We start from the raw sequence: 24335 nt of genomic DNA, 5'->3' as shown, positions 1-24335 counted from the left end.
GGAAAACAAGCAAAGTCCCACTGAAGTTTTTAAAGAAAAATATTTCTGGATCCTAGAAGATAACTAAGAAAAAGAACCTAGATAGCACCCTGTATCCTTGTCGTTGCTTTCTGAATAATGCTGTGATGTTACTTGTGGCTCAGCTGTGCAGCTGGCTGACAGCCAGAGAGGCCGATTCAATCCCTTTTCAGTAAGTGAAGAGTTCTAGCCAGAGGCTGTGCTGTAGCTAGGGAGTGGCGTCAGCAGATTGGAGGATATGCAGGCTGTATCAAAGCTCAGCTCTCTTACCATTCAGAAGCACCTCATTGTTCAACGGCCTTGGGAGCACCGCAAAAGCTGTGGATATACCTTAACGAGCTGGGTAAGTTGCATAACTTTTCCTGGTGGAAGTTTAACCACGATTGTAAAGGGAGAAAGAAAAACTTTGCGTGTGAAGTGCTTGTAGGAGAACAGGGAAGTGCAGTTTCAGTAGTAATGGAGAAGTTGTGCAGACGATTCTTTACTATCTAGGGAGCTGGTGCAGAGGCAGTGGGGGAGATTCATTTGATGTCTGTGCTTCCAAGCAGTGATTATCCTAAGAGAGAGAGTGAGAGAGACATGTTCCATAACAGTGGATATTTTGAACGCATGTCTTTATGTTTGGAGATACTATATGTTGACAGCTTTGGCATGAATCACTTTTCTACCCTTGTGAAAGCAGACATAGTCTGACTTCTCGCACTGCTATCTGTTTATTCACAAGCTGGTAGAATCAGCTGTAAAGCTTTTAAGTACGGCACTTAACGGTCAGGTTGGGCCACTGATGCAATTGCCCAAAACCAGTAGCAGGCTTCACTTTTTATGGAGATAGTCACCTAGAAACTGTAGGATGGGCAACTCCTAAGCATTTTTAAAGGGATGTTTGGCGATAAAATACTTCCAGTGACTCATGTGAATTTAAAAATTTGAATCACTTTTCTGACGCCCAGATCTCTGCCTGTTTATGTCTAATTAAAAGATTTCATTTGAGTGCCTGATGGGACTAGTTGTCAGCCATGGCACAGTGGTCACACACTCACATCTGAGTCAGTAGATTATGGGTTCAATTCATGCTCCGGAAATTTGAGCACAAAATTTAGATTGACATTTTATTGCAGTGCTGAGAGAGTGCCGCACTGTCAGAGTTGTGGTCTTTCAGGTTGAGAAGTTAAACCGAGGCCCCATAAGCTTTCTTCGGATGGACATACAAAAATCCCATGGGACTATTTGAAAAAAAGGGTGTTCTGGCCAATATTTATCCCTCAATAGCCACCATCAAAATCACATTGTCCAGTCATTATTGGATTGTTATTTGCGGGAACTTGCTGTGTGCAATTTGGCTGCCACGGTTGCCCAAAAGACCAACAATGACTACATTTTAAAAGTGCTTCATTATGGTTGTAAAGGACTTTGAAATTTCCTGTGGAGATGAATGATGCTACATAAATGCAATCTCACAATTTAATAATTAGTGACTTCCATTTTTTTAATGTGCCTTGGTTAATTCTACCAAAACATATTTTTGACTTCCCATCAGAGGAAATAATTTCTCTATATCTACCTTATTGAACCATTTAACATTTTAAACACCCTGATCAGATTACATCTCAAGCTACTAAACTCAAGAGAATACAAGCCAAGTTTATGGCACACTGCCCTCATAATTTAACCCTTTTAAGTTCTAGTATTCAGAAATAATTGAACAAACATTCTCTATATCAGCAAGAATACTATCACTGAACAAAGGCTAGCAATGTAACATAATTGTTGTTGAATATCATTTGCACAATGGAGGAATCACACCGCAGATTCTACAAATGCTATAGTAATTATTTGTCGATGTTAAGACACATGCCAAGTTTTTGATCCTAACCTTGTTTTAAATTTCAATTATAACATTTGAGATTAGGGATAATTCTAAAGCTGTTTGGAAAGACTGGGTCTTGTCTGCTGAAGATGGTATAATTTGAAAGCATTGTGTTACACATGAAGTAGAATCAGTATGGTGGAAATTAGGAATAGCAAGAGTCAGAAAACGGTGTGGGAGTAGTTTATTGACCCCCTAACAGTAGTTATGCTGTAGGGAAGAACATTAAACAAGAAATCATTGGATCTTGTAACAAAGGAAATGTAATAATTGTGGGGGACTTTAACCTTCATATAGACTGGTGGTAAATAGTAAGGAGGATAGCCTTAGATTACAGGAGGATATAGACGGGCTGGTCAGATGGGCTGATCAGTGGCAAATGGAATTTAATCCGGATAAGTGTGAGGTGATGCACTTGGGCAGGACAAACAAGGCACGATGAATGGTAGGACCCTGGGAAATACCAATGATCAGAGGGACCTTGGTGTGCATGTCCACCGGTCCCTTAATGTAGCGGGACAGGTAGATAAGGTGCTTAAGAAGGCATTAGGGATACTTGCCTTTATTAGCTGAGGCATAGAATATAAGAGCAGGGAGGTTATGCTGGAACTGTATAAAACACTGGTTAGGCCACAGCTAGAGTATTGTGTGCAGTTCTGGAATCCACATTATAGGAAGGATGTGATTGCACTGGAGAGAGTGTAGAGGAGATTTACCAGAATGTTGCCTGGGCTGGAGAGTTTTAGTTATGAAGAGAGATTGGATGTACTGGGGTTATTTTCCCTGGAGCAGAGGAGATTGAGGGGGAGCATGATTGAGGTGTATAAAGTTATGACGGCATAGATAGGGTAGACAGGAAGGAACTTTGCCTCTTGGTGGAGGGATCAATAACCACGGGGCATAGATTTAAGGTAAGGGGCAGGAAGTTTAGAGGGGATGTGAGGAAGAATTTTTTCACCCAGAGGGTGGTGGGAATCTGGAACTCACTGCCTGAAAGGGTGGTAGAGGCAGAAACCCTCATAACATCTAAGAAGTATTTGGATGTGCACTTGTGATGCCAACGCATACAAGGCTATGGGCCTGGTGCTGGAAAATGGGATTAGAATAGTTAGGTACTTGTTTGACCGGCGCAGGCTCGATGGGCCGAAGGGCATTTTTCTGTGCTGTAGACCTCTATGACTATGACTCTATGACTGGGACAATCAAATTGGGAAGAATGGCCTGGAAGATGAGTTTGTAGAATGTTTTTCTGACCATTTCTTGGAGCAGTACGTAGAGGAACCGATGAGGGATAAAACTATCTTAGATCTAGTATTTTGTAATGAAGCAGGGTTAATTAGCAATGTCATAGTAAAAGATTGACTAGGGAATAGTGACCATAATACCATTCAATTCCATGTTAAGTTTGTAAGTGACATATTCCAATCGCAAACAAAAATCTTAAACTTAAACAAAGCCAATTACATAGATATGGGGGGGACTGGCTAAGGTTGATTGGGTAAATTGACTAAAAGGTAAGGAGGTAAATTTACAGTGGGAAACATTTAAAGAAACCATTCAAAATGTTCAACAAAAATACAGTCCATTAAAGAACAAAAACTCAGCAAGAAGAACCCATCCATGGCTCTCTCAGGTAGTTAAGGATAATGTTAGATTAAAAGAAGAGGCTGACAATGTTGCAAAAAAACAGGAGCAAGTCTGAGGATTGGGAGTGTTTTAGAAACCAGCAAAGGGCCACCAAAAAGTTGATGAAAAGGGGAAAAAGTAGAATATGAGAATAAACAGAAATATAAAAATAGGTTGTAAGAGCTTTTATAAGTATATAAAAAGGAAGAGTGTAGCTAAAGTAAACATTGGTCCCTTAGAAGCAGAGACAGAAGAAATTATCATGGGGAATGAGGAAATGGCAGAGGCATTGAACAAATATTTTGTGTCAGCCTTCACAGTAGAAGACACAAGTTCCATACCAGAAATAGACGATAACCTAGGGATGAAGCTGAAAGACAACATTACACATTATTCAATGAAAGTGAATATATTTTCAGATTATAAAGTGACAAAATGTCTTCACCTGTGCAACCACTTGTGATCACAGTTTCTTGACTTTGTTAAGCCTACCACTTCTTCTATGTGCAGCCCTGATATCCACAGCAGGGGTGGAGACAGCCTGTGCAATGGTTGGCCCTGTCGCCTTTGATGACTTGGGGGCCCCGGCTTGCTTTGGCTGTCCTCCTGTGGGCCACAGAGGGAGCACTCTGTGGTGACAGAGGATGAGTTTGAGGGGGTCACAGGCAAAGTGGACTCGGAGGGAGAGGACAGCCTCTCAGATTCCTGAGTGGATGACCCAGGGGTGTCCAGCTGCCGCTCCTCCTCCCTTCAGGCGCCCGAGGGCCCTGGCCTGACTCCTCGTGGGGAAGGAGCTCCTGGAGGGACGTCAAGCTTCCCATTTCCCTCCTGCAGTTCCACTGCAGGAACTCTCCCATGGCTACCGCGATGGCGTGTAGGTCTGCGCACATCTCTGCTTCCTGCTGAACCAGGGTCTCCATGGCATCTGCCATCCTTCCCATAGCGACCTCCATACGTGTACATGTGGGCACCACTTCATCAGAGAGCAGGCAGTCGCACTCCCCTGATTCGTGTGCCACTCTGTTGAATGCTTCTAACAGCTCTGCGTGATGTTACCCTGCCTTTTGCTGACACTCCACAATGAGTTGGAAGGCTGAATTCAGAGGATTGTTATCTGACTTGGACCTCAAGTCAGATGCCTCTTCCCCAGCAGTCCTTTGGGTGCCGGAGAGCTTGGCTAAACCTGCCTCCTCCTGCTGCAGACACGTGTCCGTGCGGTGACCACCAGATTGTGAACCTGAGCCTGCTCTAGATCTAGGTCCCACTGAGGTGTGTGTCTATGCGCTGGTGGAAGGTGTGGGCAAGCGCTGTGATGGGTCTTCCAGGCTGCTTATTTCCAGCTCTCCAATGGAGGGGGTGTCCTCTTGGCTGGAGGCGAGGATGTGAATGGAGCTGAGGGGCTGGCTGGCTGAGGGTGTCGGTCGCTTGGCAGAGCTCCTTGTGAACCAAAGTAGAGATAATTAGTGCATGGCAGCAGAGTCAAAAGCAGAAGAGGGAGAGGATTGTTTGACTCTGATGGACCTGCAGCTAGAGCTGTGGTAGAGGACATCGCAGCAGACTTCCATTGCGTCCAGCAGGCGCCCCACAGAGGCGTCACTAAATTTGGGGGCTACCATTTGCTTTCGGGGCCATCTGCCTGGAGCAGTCCTGGTCTGAAGACATGAAGTAGACATGCGCTCTGATGCAATTTAAATATGGCACCCGGAGCAAGGAAGCACAGAGATCATGGCATGGCGGACAAATCTGAGCCTGCCCACAGCGATCCGGCATGTTTCCCATTAATGCATTATTAATGAGGCAGGACACGCTGAGAATGGGACAATACAGCTTGACAACCCGCCATTGTGGCCGGCGGGGAAAAGGTTCGCTACCGCACGCTGTGCAAATCTGGGATGATTCCGCCCATCATTGTTTCTTCCACAATAAAGAAGTGTCTCTAACTCCCCTGTAACCGTCAATTCATGCCAAACATGAGATGTGCCAGCACATTTAGCCCTGTGACAAAGCTACCTCAGCAAATAACGATGATGCACACATGATTAAAGTGAAACCAATGTGATGTGAAATATTTACAAGTGCTATTTCAAATTGAAAAACACCTGTGCCACCTTGTGTTCTCAATAATTCTTATAGCAATGGAGTTGGGCGGGAAAATTTTGACCATGATGAAGAGCCTCCCTGTTTGTCCAGGAGGCTCTTTTATAGCTCAATCACACCTCCTGTATTGACAGCTGATGGCGGTTTTCACTACTGAAAAGCTTCCCCCATTGCGTGATCGCACATGTCTCCCGTGCACCCCGGCACTTTCAATTTAATTAGAATTATGTGGGAACCAGCAAAAAAGCGAGAGAATGGAAGTGGCACCCGCTTCCTGTTTCGCCATCAAGAATGGCGAGCCACGGTTAAAATTCTGCCCTGTAGTTTTTCTACTGAGTAACATATATTGAAATAGAACAAATGGCTTTCCTCGTTATGCTTTCTAACCTGGAGATTTGGATTATGTCTTCTTCAATTCAATCTTCAACAGTCTTGTCCTGATCAGGGTTTCCAACCCTGGTCAGACGTATTCCTGGAGATGTCAGTACTTGAACTCCTGCCACCACGCTCCTGCCACTGGTCATTGCACATGTTCATACTCACAGTGCCCTGCCTTCCCAGGCCAATTGGAAAGTGAATAGGCTTTTCGTTACCTAATGAGATGCTTCTTGGACTGTCAGTCAAGCAGTTTTTTTTCCCCCCCATCTGCAATGTTTTTATAACTAATAAACAAATGTGTTCAGAAAATTTTCCTTAAAATGCACAATTATTTTAAGGCCTGTATGATTTTTCTCCTGGGGTTGCTCATAGCAGTGTCCTGGAGATTAATTTTTTTTTCGTGGATAGACTCCAGGGCAAACCTGGTGGGTTGGCAACTCTAGTCCTGATAGAGTCAAGTGCTCTTGATCTCACCTAGAAAAGTCACAAGGCCGTCGCACTCCAGATGAACTTGCTTCTGGTTGTTCGTCAGCCCATCAGACGGATAATCGATGAAATATTGAAGCCTTTAGTCTTGAAAATGACACCTGCCTGACCTTGCCCAAACTATCCCATTTGGAGGACAACTCCTCTGAGAGAGAATGGAGAACTACCCTAATTTCAGTTCAAAGCCTACCTTCCTATCCGCTCTTATTTATCACATTTCTTAGTTAGCTGGCAAATAACTACAGGGTCACAATCAGCATCAAAGTTGCAACACTGCATCCATGCTCATGAAAGAAAGAACTTGCATTTAGATGCAGCTTTTTGTGCCCTTGAGGCATCCCAGATTTTCAGGGAGAACTCCTCTACACATCTTCAAATAAAGCCATAGGATCTTTCACATCCACCTGAGAGGGCAGACTGGGTCTTGGTTCACTGATCAGCGCAGCACTCGCTCAGTACTGTACTGGACTATTAGATTATGTGACCAAGTCTCTTGAGTGGGGCTTGAACACACAGCCTTCTGACTCAGGCAGCGCTGTATCAGTTCAATTTTGAAATCTATGAGTTCACAATCTTATAAGGCCTATAACCTGATCTTAAATCCACAATCTTCTGACTCAGAGATGAGTTGGAACCAACTGTGCCAAGATGACACCTGCATTAGTTAATTGGTAACATTAAGTTCAATGTGACTGAAATTCCAGTGAAAGGAGGGAGGATGGAAAATGGCAACATTATCTTGTATAGTTTAGTGGGAGATTGGTTTTTTTGGGGAGTGCAGTCAGGAAATGGAGTTAAGACCACAACCAGCTCAGCTGTGATCTTATCGAATGGCAGAGTAAGCTGAAAGGGCCGAAGGGCCTACTCCTGTTCCTGAGTCCTATGGTCCTACAATTTGAAGTAGAATGCAGAGGCACCAGGTTTCCACCCCATAAAACTTATGCTCTTGTCAAATTCTAGTCTTGAAGGGATTGAGTGAGTATTCTTGGCCTACTCCCATTGTTTAGAAGGTGGAGAGGTCAGGGGGAAGTGCGCAGGAAAGGTCCTTACCTACCCCATGAATTTCTGTACTTGTGCTCCCATTCAGTCCAGCAGAACTTTCACCAACTGAGAATTGACATGGGTGCCTCATGAAGGTCCTGAAAATAAGCAAGACGAAGGCAATCTGTACCTGATTGCCTTTGTTAATAGGGATGTTGGCTCTCTTGGGAGCAGATCATTTACAAAAAAAAAGCCATTTTAATCCTTGTCCCTTGCCTAACAGAGTGGCTGTGTTTTGCTCTGACAGATGCCAGTGGAATGGGGTAAGTATCCCTGAAGTGTTCTAATGGGAATGGAGCCTGATTATGTTAATGACCCCCCCCCCCACTTACTGTGATTTGAGATGGAGCCTGCATCGATTGCCGTCAGCGGCACCTGAGAATCTCACTCCGCCACATGTCTGTTGTCAGACTCGGGAATCTGGAGGTTAAGGACCAGTCAATTTCTATGATCTACAATATTTAATTTTTCTACCTCATGCCAAGTCATGTTAACCCATCACCCCTGTGCTCGCTGAGCTACATTGGTTCCCAGTTTAACAATGCCTTGCTGATAAAATCCTCACCCTCATGTTCAAATCCCTCTATCGCCTGCCTCACCCCACAATCGTTTTGTTGGTCTCTGCTAGTTTTGACTTAGCACTCACTAGTTTAGTGAGGAGGATAATTATAATTTAGGTACAATGGAATGATGCTGTTGCCATGTTAAGCTTCAGTCTGCTGGTAGAAGAGGACTAGAGTCCTTTAAATAAAGATTTGCCTGCTGTAAGATCCCATGGTTGACATTGAAGAATAGAAACTGAACTTGTGTGATGCATCTAGAAGCACTGACATTTATTTTGATGTTTGACATCTGTTTTCAGAATGGGAAATCAGTCCAGCCGACACAGACACACAGGGGAGTCCATTCGAGAGCTGGCTTCTTTCTTAGTGCATTTTTGACAACCATCCAGATACAGTTTCTCTCTCCCCTCAGCTAATGAAAGTCACTGGGTATAGGGCTGACTGGGTTGAAAGCATATCTGTGTAATCCAAGTATTTCCAAATTTAAAAAAAATCCTCAGATTATATCCTAATGTGAAGTAAAAGAATTGACAGGACTTCATGTAACCCAAAGCTGTACGAATTAAGTATGTTGTAGCTAATCACCAGAATCCCCTGTAGGGATCTGAGGCGAGGATCCTGAGCAAGTTCTTACATAGCTGTTTAGGAATTTGCAGTTTGAGTCCGCAGACACAGAACAAAATACTCCTGACCTGGGAAACTCTTTGGTGCTGTTCAGACAGATTAAATTCAGAGTTCACCTATCATTTGTGATAATGCGATACCAAAAGAAAAAAATAAATCTTGAAATGTAATTTCTCACTAGAATCATGAAACAAAGAAAAGAAAGACTTGCAATTATTTGAAGTACTTCTTGAAATGCAGTAACTTTTGTAATGTCAGAAATGCAGCAGCCAATTTTCACACAGTAAGCTTCCACAAACACCAGTTATAGTCTGTTTTAATGATTTTGGTTGAGAGAAAAATGTTGGCCAGAACACCAAGGAGACATCCTCTGCTTGTCTTGTACCATGGGATTTTTGTGCGCAGACAGAGCCTTGGTTTATCATCTCACCCAAAAGAGGGTGCCTCTGGTAATACAGCACCCCTTTGGCACTTCACTGTAAGTACTAGCTCAGATTTTGTGTTCCAGTGTCTGGAATAGGACTTCAATCCACAACTTTCTGACTCAGAGGCAAGAGTTCGACCTCTTGAGTCATGGCTGGCAATGAAATAGAGTTGATTGTGTCCTAATTTTGGGGGCTGACGCAAAGATTTTACTTGGACCAGCATAGAAATGCCTTGGGTGAGTAGCTGAGCTATAATTACATTATTTGTCATGTCTGCCCCCATAGCTGATAAGGCAGATGGAGATGAAAAGTTTCAAAAATGTGGGCAAGGATAAGCAGCCATTTGATTTACTGTGCTGATTGGAAGCTCTGAGATGCTTGTTTATTCTGGCACAGGAACAAGCATCAGGCACTGCTTCCTGGTCTCACAGATGCTATAAGCCTTCCTGGCCTGTTGAAACAGCCATGCAGGAAATCATTTGCAGCTGAATGGGCACGGTTTCCATTTGGAGCATAAAACGGATCCCCTGCTTTGGAACAAAGCTTATTTTGGTCTTCAACCCATTATCTTGCAAGCACACAGTCTTCAGCACACATAACTAATTAGATGCTCATCACTGGACATCGACTTCCATCTTTTCAAGCAGGGAGAAATTTTACTCTGTTCTGCAATGTCACCAATTTATCTTTTACTCGCCTCTGGTGAGACAGAGTTGTGCTGATGTTAGACACAAATCCAAAATTTATCGATCTGTGGTGCTCATATCCAAGTTGGTGAGTAGCCTGACCCATCCTCTAGGAAGCGACAATCCCTAATCTCCTGGCTACCTGACTTGTGACTGACACCACGAGCTTGTAACACACATTCCCCAGTGCTACTTGGAATGGAGTTTATAAGGCAGCAATAGGGATCTGGGAAATCAACAACAACAAATTGTATTTGTTTAGCATCTTTAACCTAGTAAAACACCCCGAAGTGTATCACTGGAACTTAATCAGACAAAATAACTGGTACAAGCCAAGGAAAAGACAAGCCTCCAAAAGCTCAGTTTTAAGGAGCATCTTGAAGGAGAGAGAGATGGAAAGGTTTAAGGAGCGAATTCCAGAAATTAGATTCTCGACAACTGAAGACACGGCCACCGATGGTGTGTTGAAGGAAGTAGGAGATGCCCAAGAGGCCAGATTTGGAAGAACGCAAAGTTCTTGGAGGATTATAGGTTTCATAGATAAGGAGGGTGAAACTATGGAGGGATTAGTCGGCAGCATACTGTGAACTCTTCCATTGATTCTTTTTTAAAATTCTATCATGGGATCTGGGCATCGCTGGCAAGGCCAGCATTTGTTGCCCATTCCTAATTGCCCTTGAGAAGGTGGTGGTGAGTTGCCTTCTTGAACTGCTGAAGTCAGTCTGGTGCAAGTACACCCACAGTGCTGCTGGGGAGGGAGTTCCAGGATTTTGATCCCACAACAGGAAAGGGATGGCGATACAATTCCAAGTCAGAATGGTGTGTGACTAGGAGGGGAACTTGCAGGTGGTAGTGTTTTCATGCGTCTGCTGCCCTTGTCTTTCTAGCTGGTAGAGGTCAATGGTTTGGAAGGTGCTGTCAAAGGAACCCTAGCGAGTTGATGCAGTGCATCTTCTATATATTACACACTGCTACCATTGTGCATCAGTAGTGGAGAGAGGGACTGTTTAAGTTGGTGGATGGGGTGCCGATCATATGAGTTGCTTTGTCCTGGATAGTGTCAAGCTTCTTGAGTTTTGTTGGACCCGCACTCATTCAGTTAAGTGGCGAGTATTCCATCATACGTCTTCCTGACTTGTGCCTTGTGGATGGGCTTTGGGGAATCAGAGGTGAGTTGTTTGCCTAAGAATTCTCAGCCTCTGACCTGCACTTGTAGCCATAGTATTAAATGGCTGTTTGAATTAAGTTTCTGGTCAATGGTAACCCCCCAGGCTGTTGATATTGGGGGATTCAGTGACGGTAATGCTATTGACTATCAAAGGGAGCTGGTTAGATTCTCTCTTCTTGGAGATGGTCATTACCTGGCAATTGCAGTGTGAATGTTGCCACATATCGGCCCAAGACTGAACATTGTCCAGGTCTTGCTGTATATTGGAACGGACTGCTTCATTATCTGAGGGGCTGTGAATGGTACTGAACATTGTGCAATTCAGTGAACATCTCCACTTCTGACCTTATGATGGAAGGAAAGTCACTGATGAAGCAGCTGAAGATGGTTGGTCCTAGGACACTACCCTGAGGAACTCCTGCAGCAATGCCCTGGGATTGAGATGATTGACTTCCAATAATCACAATCATCTTCCTATACCTTATCAGCAGAGTGTTTTCCTCCTAATACCCATTCACTTCAATCTTGTCAGGGCTCCTTGGTGCCACATTCTGTCAAATGCTACCTTGAAGTCAAGGGCAGTCACTCTCACCCCATCTCTTGAGTTTAGCTCTTTTGTCCATGCTTGGACCAAGGCTTTAATGAGGTCAGGAGCCAAGTGGCCTTAGCAGAACCCAACCTGAGCATCAGTGGGTGAGTTATTGCTGTGTAATTGCTGCTTGATAACATTGTCAATGACACTTTTCATAATTTTGCTTATGACCAAGAGGAGATTGATGGAGTGGTAATTGGCCAGATTGGATTTGTCCTGTATTTTATGGACAGCATGTACCTGGGCAAATTTCCACATTGTTGGGTAGGTGCCAGTGTTGTAGCTGTACTGGACCAGCTTGGCTAGGGGTGCAGCTTGTACTGGAGCACAAGTCTTCAGTACTATTGCTGGGATGTTGTCAGGGCCCATAGTTTTTGCAGTGCCTCAGACGTTTCTTGATATCATGTGGAGTGTATTTAATTGGCTGAAGACTGGCATCTGTGATGCTGGGGGCCTCAGAAGGAGGCCAAGGTGGATCATCCACTTGGCACTTCTGGCTAAAGATGGTTGCAAATTCTTCAGCCTTGTCTTTTGCACAGATGTGCTGGGCTTGCCCATCATTGAGGATCAGGATATTTGTGGAGTCTCCTCCCATTAGTTGTTTAATTGTTCCCCACCATTCATGACTGGATGTGGCAAGACTGCAGAGCTTAGATGTGATCCATTGGATGCAGGATCACTTAACTTTATCACATGCTGCTTCTGCTGTTTGTCCTACAAGTAGTCCTGTGCTGTAACTTCACCTCATTTTTAGGTATGCCTGGTGTTTTCCTGTTATACCCTCCTGCACTCTTCATTGAACGAGGATTGATCCCCGGCTTGATGATATTGGTAGAGTGGGGAATATGCAAGGCCATGAGGTTGTAGATTATGCTGCTGCTGATGGCCCATAATGCCTCATGGATTCTCACTTTAAAGTTGCTAGATCTGTTCTGAATCTACCCCATTTGGCTAAGTGGTAGTGCTACACAACACGATGGAGGGTACATTCAGTGTGAAGGCAGGACTTCAACTTCACAAGGATCATGTGGTATTCACTCCTACTATACTGTCGTAGACATTTGCAACTCCAACAGTTAAATTGGTGAGGACAAGGTTAGTAATTTTTTCCCTCTTATTGGTTCCCTCACCACCTGCCACAGGCCCAGTCTGGCAGATTTGTCCCGCTTGGTCAGTGGTGGTGCTACAAAGCCAGTCTTGGTGATAGACATTGAAGTCCTCTGCCTAGAGTTTATTCTGTGCTCCTGCCACCCTCAGTGCTTCCTCCAAGTGGTGTTCAACATGGAGCAGTACTGATTCATCAGCTGAGGGTGGTACATGGTAATCAGCAGGAGGTTTCCTTGCATTTGTTTGACCTGATGTCATGAGACCTCATGGGTCCGGAGTCAATGTTGAGGACTTCCAGGGCAACACTCTCCTGACTGTATATAACTGTGCCACTGCCGCCTCTGCTGGTCTGCCCCATTGGTTGGGGCAGGACACACCCAGGGATGGTGATGGTAGTGTCTGAGACATTGGCTGTAAGGTACGATTCAGTGATTATGACTATGTAAGACTGTTGCTTGACTAGTTTATAGGACATCTCTTCCAATTTTGGCCCAAGCCCAGGCATTAGTAAGGAGAACTTTGCAGTGTCAACAGGGTTGGATTTGCCGTTGTCGTTTCCAGTGTTTACAATAAATTGCTGATAATTTCATGGCACCATTACTGAGACTACCTTTCAATTCCAGATTTTTAAAAATAATCAATTGAATTTAAATGCCACCAGCTGCCATGGTGGCAGGGCATTAGCCTGGGCCTCTGGATTACTAGGCCTTAAGCCTAGTACTACATTACCACAAGCCACCATCTCTCCATGCAGGTTGTTTCTGTTAAAATTGAATTCAGTCAGATAACCAATGAGAGATAAATATTGGTCTGGGGGCAAGGCAAATTTCTCCTGCTGTTCTTCAAAATTGTGCCACAACATCTTTTACAAACACCCCAGCAGGGCATTGAATTCAGATCTCTTCTGAAATATAGCACCTAATGACTAGAGTGTTAGCCTAGATTATGTGCTCACGTTTCTGGAATGGGGCTTGAACCCACGACCTTCTGATTCAGAAGCAAGACTGATACCACTTAGTTAAAACCAACACATGATGTGACAATAATAGGAATATTGCAAGAAACAATCTCCATGAGCAAATATTCCACCTCTCCATCTCATTGCTGTGATGTTTCAAGGTGCATAATCAGAAGTGTAGAAAGGAATAGGTAATGATCACTGGAATGGGGCGTGGTTATGGTTAGCTCAGTTGGCTAGAGTGTGGTGCAGAATAACGCCAAGATCCCGGGTTCAGTCACCACACTGGCTGAAGTAGTTCTTGGGACCGGAAACCTTGCTTTGCCCCATAGTGATATCATGGCATAAGCCATGATTAGCAACCCTCAGACAATGAGGATGTTACATGAAGAGAGATAGAGAGAATGATCATCTCCATAATTGTTGTATGAGAAGCCTATTGTCCAATTCGAAAGGAGGGTGAACTTGGAAGGCTTAGGGTGTGTGCAGGCTAACACAGAACGTGCAATATGTATAACCTGGGCATAGTAGTGCAGTGGTCTCATAATCCAGAGGCCTAGACTGATAATCTAGAGAACATGAGTCCAGGGGAGGAGAATCAGAATATTGTGGAGGCAGGAGCATACTCCTGCTCCTTCTGACTCCAAAGCAATATTTTTTAAAAATGGTCTTCTCAAAAATAAGTCAGCTGTTGGCGGTCGTTGGTAGAAATTAATTACAACAAGGTAGATGTCGAGCCCTGGATGGAATCAAACAATAGCTTGCATTTATGTTGTGCCTTTAGCATGAAAAATGTCCCAAGGCTCTTCAGAGGAGTGATGTCAGACAAAAATGGACATGGGGACAAAGGAGATGTTAGAGGGGTGACCAACAGTTTGGTTACTGAGGATTGATAAATTAAGCCAAACCAGAAGGTTCTTTAAATAAAAGCCGAATAGAATATTTTTTAGCTTAAGTTCTTAAAGCAGATCTGTTCACAGCTGAAGGTTTCACATTCGAACAGTTTAATGAGCAACAGACATAAAAGCGATAGAGAAAGGTTTTAAAGGAAGAGAGAGAGGCAGAAAGATCTAGGAAGGAAATTCAAGCGCTTAGGACCTAGGTGGCTGAAAGTCAATGATGGGACAAAGGGAGTCGAGGATATACAAGAGTTGGAATGCAGTTGTAAGGTGAAGCAGATTACATAGATAGAGGTCATGGAGTGATTTAAACACGAGGATGAGAATTTTAAATCTCAACTGTAATTAGATTTGAACCCTGGAGAAGAGCAAATATATTAAATCTATCAATTTTATGTCTGTTGCTCATTAAACTGTTCGAATGTGAAACCTTCAACTGTGAACAGATCTGCTTTAAGAACTTCAGCTAAAAAATATTCTCTTTGGTTTTTATTTCAAAAGCCTTCTGGTTCAACTTAACTTTTTTCTGAAGTTTCAGTCCCAGCCCTGCTGACAGTGAGTCTATCATTTGGTAGCTTGTAGTGGGATTGTTCACTGATTAACTCGTGCATCATTTCCTCAGCTACATCAGTTAGCAAGCTGCCTACAAATTGGACTTTGTTTCAGTCAGGATGAATTCATCGAGCATTTACTCGAACTTAATTGTTGCTTTTTATTTTGGCAACTATTGTACTCTCAGCTATTAACTTAGGAAGAACAATACATCCATGTGAGCTGGGCATTGGAGACATGGTGCGTGTCTAAACAATGATGGACGAGTGTAAGCTAAACACATTGCTGTTATCGAAGGCACAACCAAAGCAGGCCTCCTTGGACATTATTAAGTGAACTCTGACAGGCTACTACGAGGTGCTGATTTCAGATCCTTGGCATTCTGTCAACTGAGGCATATCCCCCTGCAGAGGGTTCAGCTTGAGATTCTACATCTGATACAGGAGTCCTTTGAAAGCCATTAACTTTCAGTGCAATTGTGTTACAATGGGTAAGGTGCACTGGCCGTGGACTTTGTGGAATGTTCTTGCAGTCTCCTGATTTGGCAGGAGGCTGGTAGAATCCCGTCAGAATTTCAGGGCCAGCGCTGGTTGTTTGTGGTATCGAGCTGCCCTACTCCAGGCAATTGGGGTGTGGGTAAAATGACTTACTGATCACATTCACCCAACCCTGCTCCCATTCCCTTCATTTAGCCTGTCAGCCACAGCTAGTCAGAAACAAATCATACATCTCACACATGACCTACATTTGCTCTTAGACTGGAATGCCTTGATTTTAAAATTCTCATCCTTGTTTTCAAGTTCCTCCATGGCCTCGCAGCTCCTACCTCCTGCCCTATGACTCTTCAAGATCTCTGATTTTCATTACTCCACCATTGGTAGCCATGCCTTGAGTTGCCTTGGCCCTAAGCACTTGAATTCCCTCCCTATACCTTTCTATCCTCCTTTAAGACACTCCTTAAAACCACCACTTAGCCACCAGTCCTAATATCTCCGTACATGGCTTGGTGCCCAATTTTGTTTGTCTGTGAAGTCTCTTGGGCCATCTTACTACATTAAAGGTGCTATATAAATGCAGGATGTTGTTTTTGCTGATGAGGGCAGGTGCAACGGAGAAAGACGAAGGGACTGTGTGAAAAGAACAGGAAAGACAAAGAGTTGGTCCAAGAGAAAGGACTGGCGATCACATGGGGATCGAAGAAGAGGGATCATGTCCCATGGCCATCGGGGCAGCGGAGCCAAAGTTTGGAAACTATAGAACAGCTTGGTGTTAAAAAAGAACAAGATGAAACACATGGGAATAAAGGGAAATATTTTACTGCACATGGAGATTAGGGAACAATGCCGATAGCAACATTCCACCGACCGTTACCTACAGTGACTGAACCCTCAATATCTTCCAAATTTACTGTACATGTTAGTTAATCCAACAGGTGCAGGGAACAAAGTCATTTTTAAAAATTCAGAATGTTATTCGTCTCTCTGGGAATAAGCGAGTGTGGGGTTGTCAGCTAGGGAGTTTGTGTGTTCAAGTTCCATTCTCGCAACCTGAACACAAAATCCAGGCTGCAGCTCCAGTGGAGTGCCGCACTGCTGGAGGTGCTGACTTTCGGATGAGATTTAAACTGAGGCTGGGTCTACCCTCTCAGGTAAACATGAAAGATCCCATGGCATTACCGGAGAACAAGGAAGATCTCCTGTCCTCCCAATATTTATCCCACAATCAACATCATGTAAACAAATAATCAGGTTATTATCTCATTCCTGGGAGCTTGCTACGTTTATGAATTGGCTGCTATATTTCCTACATTACAACAGTGACTGCACTTCAAGGGTACTTCATTGAAAGCACCTTGGGATGACTTGAATTCATGACAGGTGTTATATTAATGCAGATCTTTCTTTTTAACCTGATCACCCATCCAATATGGAATGATGGATTTTCACTTCCATCAATCTGCTCCATCAGTTTCAATGCCCAAAAAATCAATGTTGTTATGATATGGCAGGTGGTAATTGCTGGCCTGACCAAATCCCAAAGGGAAACTTGGCCAAGCTATCACAATGATTTGCAATTTGTATTTTTATCATGAGAAGGTGTGTGCACTGAAGTTAGAAGGAAAGAGTCCATGACCACCTTTAGAGATTTTAAAGATTAAATTAAAACATTTATTAACAAAAGAAAACTTAAACACACAAGATTACAGTTACACAGTTAAATTTGGTCTTACAACATTTCACAAAAGATTTCTACCTAGCTAGACTTCCAAATAAACAGCCTTTTCCAGGCAACAGTCCAAATAGATTCTTAATCTGTAAAACATCCAGGAATATTACCACAAGGCACCCACTGTTATTATAAGGGAGGTATTCCACAGCTTCACCCACCCTCCCTCCTATACCAATGACACTGTCCCTGCAATGTGGCGCAGGGTATATTTATATATTTTTTCTTGGGATGTTGCCAAGGCTGCATTTATTACCCATCCCTAGTTGTCCTGTGGGCATTAAGAGTTGATCATGTAGTGTTGAACTGGAGTCAAATGTAGGCCAGGCTAGGTAGTAATGGCAGGGCCCATTCACAGTTGGGTTTCTATGACAGTCATATTATACCAAATGCTAACTCTTTGGGCTCAGAAAATCCTCCCTGAAGGCACCTTCTAGGCTTTGTAACTCTTGCTGTAAGTTACCCTTGACCACCTCGTGGATATAAAGGGCAAGAAACTGCAGTGCCACTGGTCCTCACTATAATATATGCAAATAAGCTTGCTAAGGACTCAGTGGCTGGATCTTGATGTGAGGCAAAAAGCGCGGGAGAAGGGAATTCGGGGGCATCGATTTTGGGAGATTGGAAAACTGGCTTCTGCCTCTATTTTGTTGCTAGAATTGAAATTATCGATTGCAAATGCCCTGGAATTCCTAGGCCTTCATCTTCACACTCCACCTTCTGGCCAACAGTTTATATTTTCTGTCACAAGCAGTTGATTCACTAACCAAGTAAAATCCCCCCTTACGTGTCTTGGAATAATGTGAAATACTTGTACATAATGCTGCATGTGTTTTTTCACAATTGGTTTCCTGTTGGTAAGAGGAACACTACACTCGAGTGTCTTTCGGACAGAGAGTAATCAGTTCTTCTGCCTGTGAGCTGACATTTCCTGAAGCAATGTTTTTTTTCCTCAGGGATAGAAGCTTGCTGGGGGAACAAAAGATTTTGTCAAGGCTGGCTGGGAAGCTTGTGTTTTTGAATAATTAACAATTGTTGACCAAACAGTTGACAAGCTTGTCATGAGTCAAGGTTGAGAGTCCTTAAACTAGTCTGGTTGCTGGGTGTACGTGTAAATTTCCTTCCGATTGGTATCAAGTGCAGCTGGCCTTGTCAAAAGTTGGCTTCCCTTTTAACTCTTTCAGATTTTTTAACAATCAAAGAAAAAACAAAGTTTGTTAGTTGGGTGGTGCTCTATGAATAAAGCAGCTCATGCTTTCCCCTCCAATTTCTTCCTTCCCCTCCTCTCTGCCCTCCTCTGTCAAGGTGCTGAGTCTCGCAGTTCTTGCTGGTTGCCCTCCAACTGGTAATTCTTCACCTGTGAATCAAGAAGGGGCTACGCCTATAGAACATTCAGGAGCAAAGACACTTCCTATCATCACTCACAATATAGTAAAATCATACAGCATAGAAGGAGGCCATTTGGTCCATCTTGCTTTTGCTGGATCTTTGAAGGAGCATTTCAAATATCTCACTATCCTGGGTCTTTCCCCATAGCCCTGCACATTTTTCAGATGTTCATCCAACTTTTGAAAGTTACTGTTGAAATGGCTTCTGCCACCCTTTCAGGTGGAGCATTCCACATCTCAAAACTCACTGCATAAAAATTAAATCTTCTCATCTTCCCCCTGGCTCTTTTGGCAATTATTTTACATCTGTGTCCTCTGGCTAACAACCCTCCTCCAGCCAGTGGAAACTGTATCTCCTGACTTACTCTATCAAAACCCCTATCCTAGAGATGCCAAGATGGGGATTAAGTTGGCTTACAATGTATAAGGCCCAATATTTGTCTTGAAACAAGGCTGATCTCACATCCAACTTTCTGCCACATATACCTTTAGTGATCAAATGCATGAGTGCCCCCATTAAGCAGGCTTGCCCCAGGACCCTCTGCAGAGGAAAAACCAGGAGTAACCCAAAGATGGAGACTGACTACAACTGGGACGTTCTTCTTCTTTCCAGGCATTATCTTTCAGTCTCAAAGCCTTCTGATCTCCAGCAACAGCCAGAAGGCCCCACTGCTGGCAACCAGCAGTGTAGCTCCAGGTCCTGGCCTCAGTCCCAGTGCTTGGCCCTGTCTGACAGCATGCAGGAGAGCACAGGGTTAGGGGAAAAGGACAGGCCCAAGCCATGCTCAAAGCCTGCGTCGGGGAGAGCACCTGAGCCCAGGACAATAGGTATACGTTACTTTTTTGTCACCTGATCGGGTAAAGAAAAAGGAAAGCTGGCCTTCCACTGTTTACAGGCAATGATTTGGATGTGGGGCTGGAGGAAATGTCCAACTTTATGGATGTACTAAAATTGAAGAGTCAATTAAATAATTCTGAGAACCAGAAGAAACTATAAGGGGATAAGATTGATAAGATGGTGGAATGGGCCAAAAAGTGGCAGATGGAATTCAGTGTCATAAAGTGTGAGGCGCTACATTTCGCTAAAGAAAAAGCAATAATTATAGTTCGAACAGGAGAAGGCTGGATAACATTGAAGAGCAGAGGAATTTAGGGTTGAGGCTCACAAGGCATGAATAAGATTGGGACACAGAAATATTGGGTTTATGACAAGAGGGATATAATATAAAAGTTTTGATGAAATGTTGAATCTACAAAACACCTTAATAAGATGCTGTTCTTACTAAGTACTATGCAGTTTTGGGTTTCACAATATAAGAAGGATGTTGATGCAAGAGAGAGGGTACAACGTTGATTCGCTAGGATGTTTCCAAATATAAGAAAAACTGGAAAATTGGGGCTGTTTTCATTAGAACCAAGGAGATTATGAGGTGATTTGATAGAAGTGCTTGAAATTACAAAGGGATGGGACCCAGTAGATAGAAACTGGTCATTTCCAGTGTTTGAGGGGTCTAGAATGAGGGGGCATCGATCAAAGGTTAAATGTAAGAGATTTAACACAGAGGGTAGGAGACATTGTTTTACAGAGGGTTGTGGAGCTGTGGCACATTTCCAGACCCAGAGTTAGTGACTGAAGCAAAGATCATGTCAACTTTTAAGAATAGATTATATAGGTGATTGCAGGAAAGGGGAAAAAAGGTACATGAGAACAGGACGGATGTATGGGATTAGGATATTACTCCTGCGGGGGATAAACACCAACACCGAATGGCCTGTCTTCATGCTATAATTTTTATGGAATTCTGTGTATCCTTCAATACACAGTTTACTGCATTCTAGTTGTTTGCCCCAGATCACGTGATCTTGGGAAAGGCACATGAAATAAGTGAACCGTTTCCTGATCAAAAGAGTAAAAGTTCATTACAACAATTGCTGTGAGACCTTTAACAGGGAAATGGAATTGTAACAGCATGTATAAAGTCATTTGCATAATTAAATTTTCACTGATATTACTTTCTACGGGCTGACTAACATGTCTAGATAGTGGTTCTTTTGTATACACTTAAAATGCTGGGCCATTTTGCAGTAATCTTTATCTTTGTGCTGTGCTTGTAAGTTGTGCAACCACTTCCTACTGTAGAATTACATAGAATCTACATCACAAAAACCAAACATTCAGTTGAACTGGTCAGCGCTGGTGTTTATACTCCACAGGAGTATAAACTTACTCTGGAGGTCCCCAGCATCACAGATGCCAGTATTCAGCCAATTTTGATTCACTCCACGTGATATCAAGAAATGGCTAAAGGCACTGGATACTGCAAAGGCTATGGGCCCTGACAATATTCCAGCAATAGTACTGAAGACTTGCGCTCCAGAACTTGCCCCACCCCTAGCCCCAGTACAGCTATAACACAGGCATCTACCCGGCTGTGTGGAAAATTGCCCAGGTATGTCTTGTACACAAAAAACAGGACAAATTCAACTCTGCCAATTACCGCCCCATCAGTCTGTTCTCAATCAACATTAAAGCAATGGAAGAGGTCAACAACAGTACTATCACGCAGCACTTGCCTAGCAATAACCTGCTCACTGATGCCCAGTTTAGGTTCCGCCAGGGCCACTCAGCTCCTGACTTCATTACAGCCTTGGTTCAAACATGGACAAAAGAGCTGAACTGCCGAGGTGAGGTGAGAGTGACTGCCCTTGATATCAAGGCCACATTTGACCGAGTGTGGCATCAAGTTGCCCTAGCAAAACTGGTGTCAATGGGAATCAGGAGGAAAACTCTCTGCTTGTTGGAGTCATACCTAGCACAAAGGAAGATGGTTGTGGTTGTTGGAGGTCAGTCATCTCAGTTCCAGGACATCACTGCAGGAGTTCCTCAGGGTAGTGTCCTAGGCCCAGCCATCTTCAGCTGCTTCATCAATGACCTTCCGTCATAAGGTCAGAAGTGGGGATGTTCGCTGATGATTGCACAATGTTCAGAACCATTCGCGACTCCTCAGATGCTGAAGCAGTCCATGTCCAGTCCATGTAGCAAGACCTGGACAATATCCAGGCTTGGGCTGACAAGTGGAAGGATACATTCATGCCACATAAGTGTCAGGCAATGACCATCTCCAACAAGAAAGAATCCAACCATCGGCCCTTGATGTTCAATGGCATTACCATTACTGAATCCCTCTCTATCAACATCCTAGGGGTTACCATTGACCAGAAACTGAACTGGACTAGCCATATAAACACTGTGGTTACAAGAGCAGGTCAGAGGCTAGGAATTGTGCAACGAGTAACTCACCTCCTGATTCCCCAAAGCCTGTCCACCATCTACAAGGCATAAGTCAGGAGTGTGATGGAATACTCCCCACTTGCCTGGATGAGTGCACCTCCCGCAACACTCAAGAAGCTGGAACAAAGCAGCTTGCTTGATTGGCACCACATCCACAAACATTCACTCCCTCCACCACAGCAGTGTGTACCATCTAAAAGATGCACTGCAGAAATTCACCAAGGCGCCTGAGACAGCACCTTCCAAACCTATGACCACTACCATATAGAAGGACAAGGACAGAAGATAGATGGGAACGCCACCACCTGGAAGTTCCTCTCCAAGTGACTCACCATCTTGACTTGGAATATATCACCATTCCTTCACTGTCGCTGGGTCGAAATCCTGGAACTCCCTTCCTAACAGCACTGTGGGTGTACCTACATCACAGGGACTGCAGCGGTTCAAGAAGGCAGTTCACCACCACCTTCTCAAAGCCAACTAGGGATGAGCAATAAATGCTGGCCCAGCCAGCGAAGCCCACATCCTGTGAATGAATAAGATAAAAAGGAACCTCCTCCCACTGTAATTCTCTTCTCCCTCGTATGTCCATCAAACTCCCTCAAATGCCTCAATATCCTGTGCTTCATTCATATCACCTGGCAGTGAAGTCCACATTTGCACCATTCTTAGTGTAATAAGATTCTTCCTAAATCCTTTATTTGGTGGCTAAGTAGAAAGAGTTTTGCCATACTTCTCTACTGAACTACTTCACAATTTTAAAGACTTCTGTCTCTCCTTCTTGTTTTCTTTTTGCCAGACAAAACTTTCCTGATATAGTGATTCCTCACTTAACGTTGTAGTTGCATTCCAGAAAAGTGCGACTTTAAATGAAACAACATTAAGCAAATCAGATTTTCCCATTATAACCAATGTAAAAGCTACAGTTAGGTTTTGTAGGACCTTTCTCATCAGAAAAAGACATTTAAGCATTGTACCCAATAAGCAGTGGTAGCTGCTTGAGTTTAGTGTCAGGAGATTTGTTTTAACACCGCTTTGCTCCAGTCCTGACGTATAGGATCACATGATCCAATTGGCGCCATTTTGGAGCAGACTCCCCAATGCCTGTCCACCATCTACAAGGCACAAGTCAGAAGTGAGATGGAATACTCCCCACTTGCCTGGATGAGTGCAGCTTCCACAACAAGCTTGACACCATACAGGACAAAGCAGCCCGCTTGATTGGCACCACATCCACAAACATTCACTCCCTCCAGCACTAATGCACTGCAGCAGCAGTGTGTACCATCTACAAGATGCACTGCAGGAATTCACCAAGGCTCCTTAGATAGCACCTTAGAAACCCATGACCACTACCATCTAGAAGGACAAGGGCAGCAGATAGATGGGAACGCCACCACCTGGAAGTTCCCCTCCAATTCCCTGGCCATCCTGACTTAGAAATATATCGCTGTTCCTTCACTGTCACTGGGTCAAAATCCTGGAACTCCCTTCCTAAGAGCATTGTGTTTTTACCTACACCACATGGACTGCAGCAGTTCAAGAAGGCAGCTCACCGCCACCTTCTCAAGGGCAACTAGGGATGGGCAATAAATGCTGGCCCAGCCAGCGAAGCCCACACCTCATGAATGAATTTTTTAAAAGTTTTAACACATGTCCGAGGCAGTAAGAAGTGGATGTGAGGGTGGCAGCATTGATGCTTTTGTAAGGGTGAGGTGGATTATCTGGTTTAGTGTGCGCCCTGAGTGCCCAAGGTGTGTTGCTGGGTGAGTGAAGGGTGTGTGGTGCATTGAGCAGTTTGAGAGGCTGGTGTTGTGGTGGGTAGGAGATGTCATGCAAAGATGCATTTACTGACATTGACTATCCATGTAGATTTCTTGTGGCACTGGAACTTACCTTCCTGGCCACCTGCCTTCACTGCCTTCTGAGGGCTGTGCTTGAGAACTTCTTGGCAGAATTATGCTGCCTCTCTTCCTGCCCACCTGCACCATTAATGTCTCCAGTGCCACATCCATTGCAATGGAATCCTCTGTCTGCCCTGGTGCTCACATTGCAATAATTTATATTGCCGCAATATTTTTATGCAACTTTTAAGGTAAGGTACAGCTTGCCTTTAAGAAGAACAAGCTGGCTGTAGCACCTTTCTCATCAGAAAAAGACATTTAAGCATTGTATCCAACAAGCAGTGGTAGCTGCTTGAGTTTAGTGTCAGGAGATTTGTTTTTAACACCGCTTTGCTCCAGTCCTGGCGTATAGGATCACGTGATCCAATTGGCACCATTTTGGAGCAGCCTCTCCCACTCCCTGACCCTCCCGGTCACTGCCAACATCCCTTTGAAGTA

The 24335-nt window shown here is 43.9% G+C and overlaps 1 protein-coding gene across 1 annotated transcript in view; it reads left to right on the top strand.

The window, feature by feature from the left end:
- Positions 1–262: 262 nt before the first annotated feature.
- LOC144689483 (pleckstrin homology domain-containing family G member 1-like) overlaps positions 263–24335 on the top strand; it is a 205176-nt gene continuing 181103 nt past the window's right edge. Inside the window, exon 1 of the mRNA XM_078556602.1 lies at positions 263–361. The gene's annotated coding sequence lies outside the window, so the exon portion shown is untranslated. The remainder of the gene's footprint in view (positions 362–24335) is intronic.

The sequence above is a fragment of the Cetorhinus maximus genome, chromosome 14, assembly GCF_964194155.1.
Source record: "Cetorhinus maximus chromosome 14, sCetMax3.hap1.1, whole genome shotgun sequence".
In the NCBI taxonomy this organism is placed as follows: Eukaryota; Metazoa; Chordata; class Chondrichthyes; order Lamniformes; family Cetorhinidae; genus Cetorhinus; species Cetorhinus maximus.
Note: the sequence above shows the minus strand (reverse complement) of the source record. Positions and strands in the feature narration are given on the sequence as shown.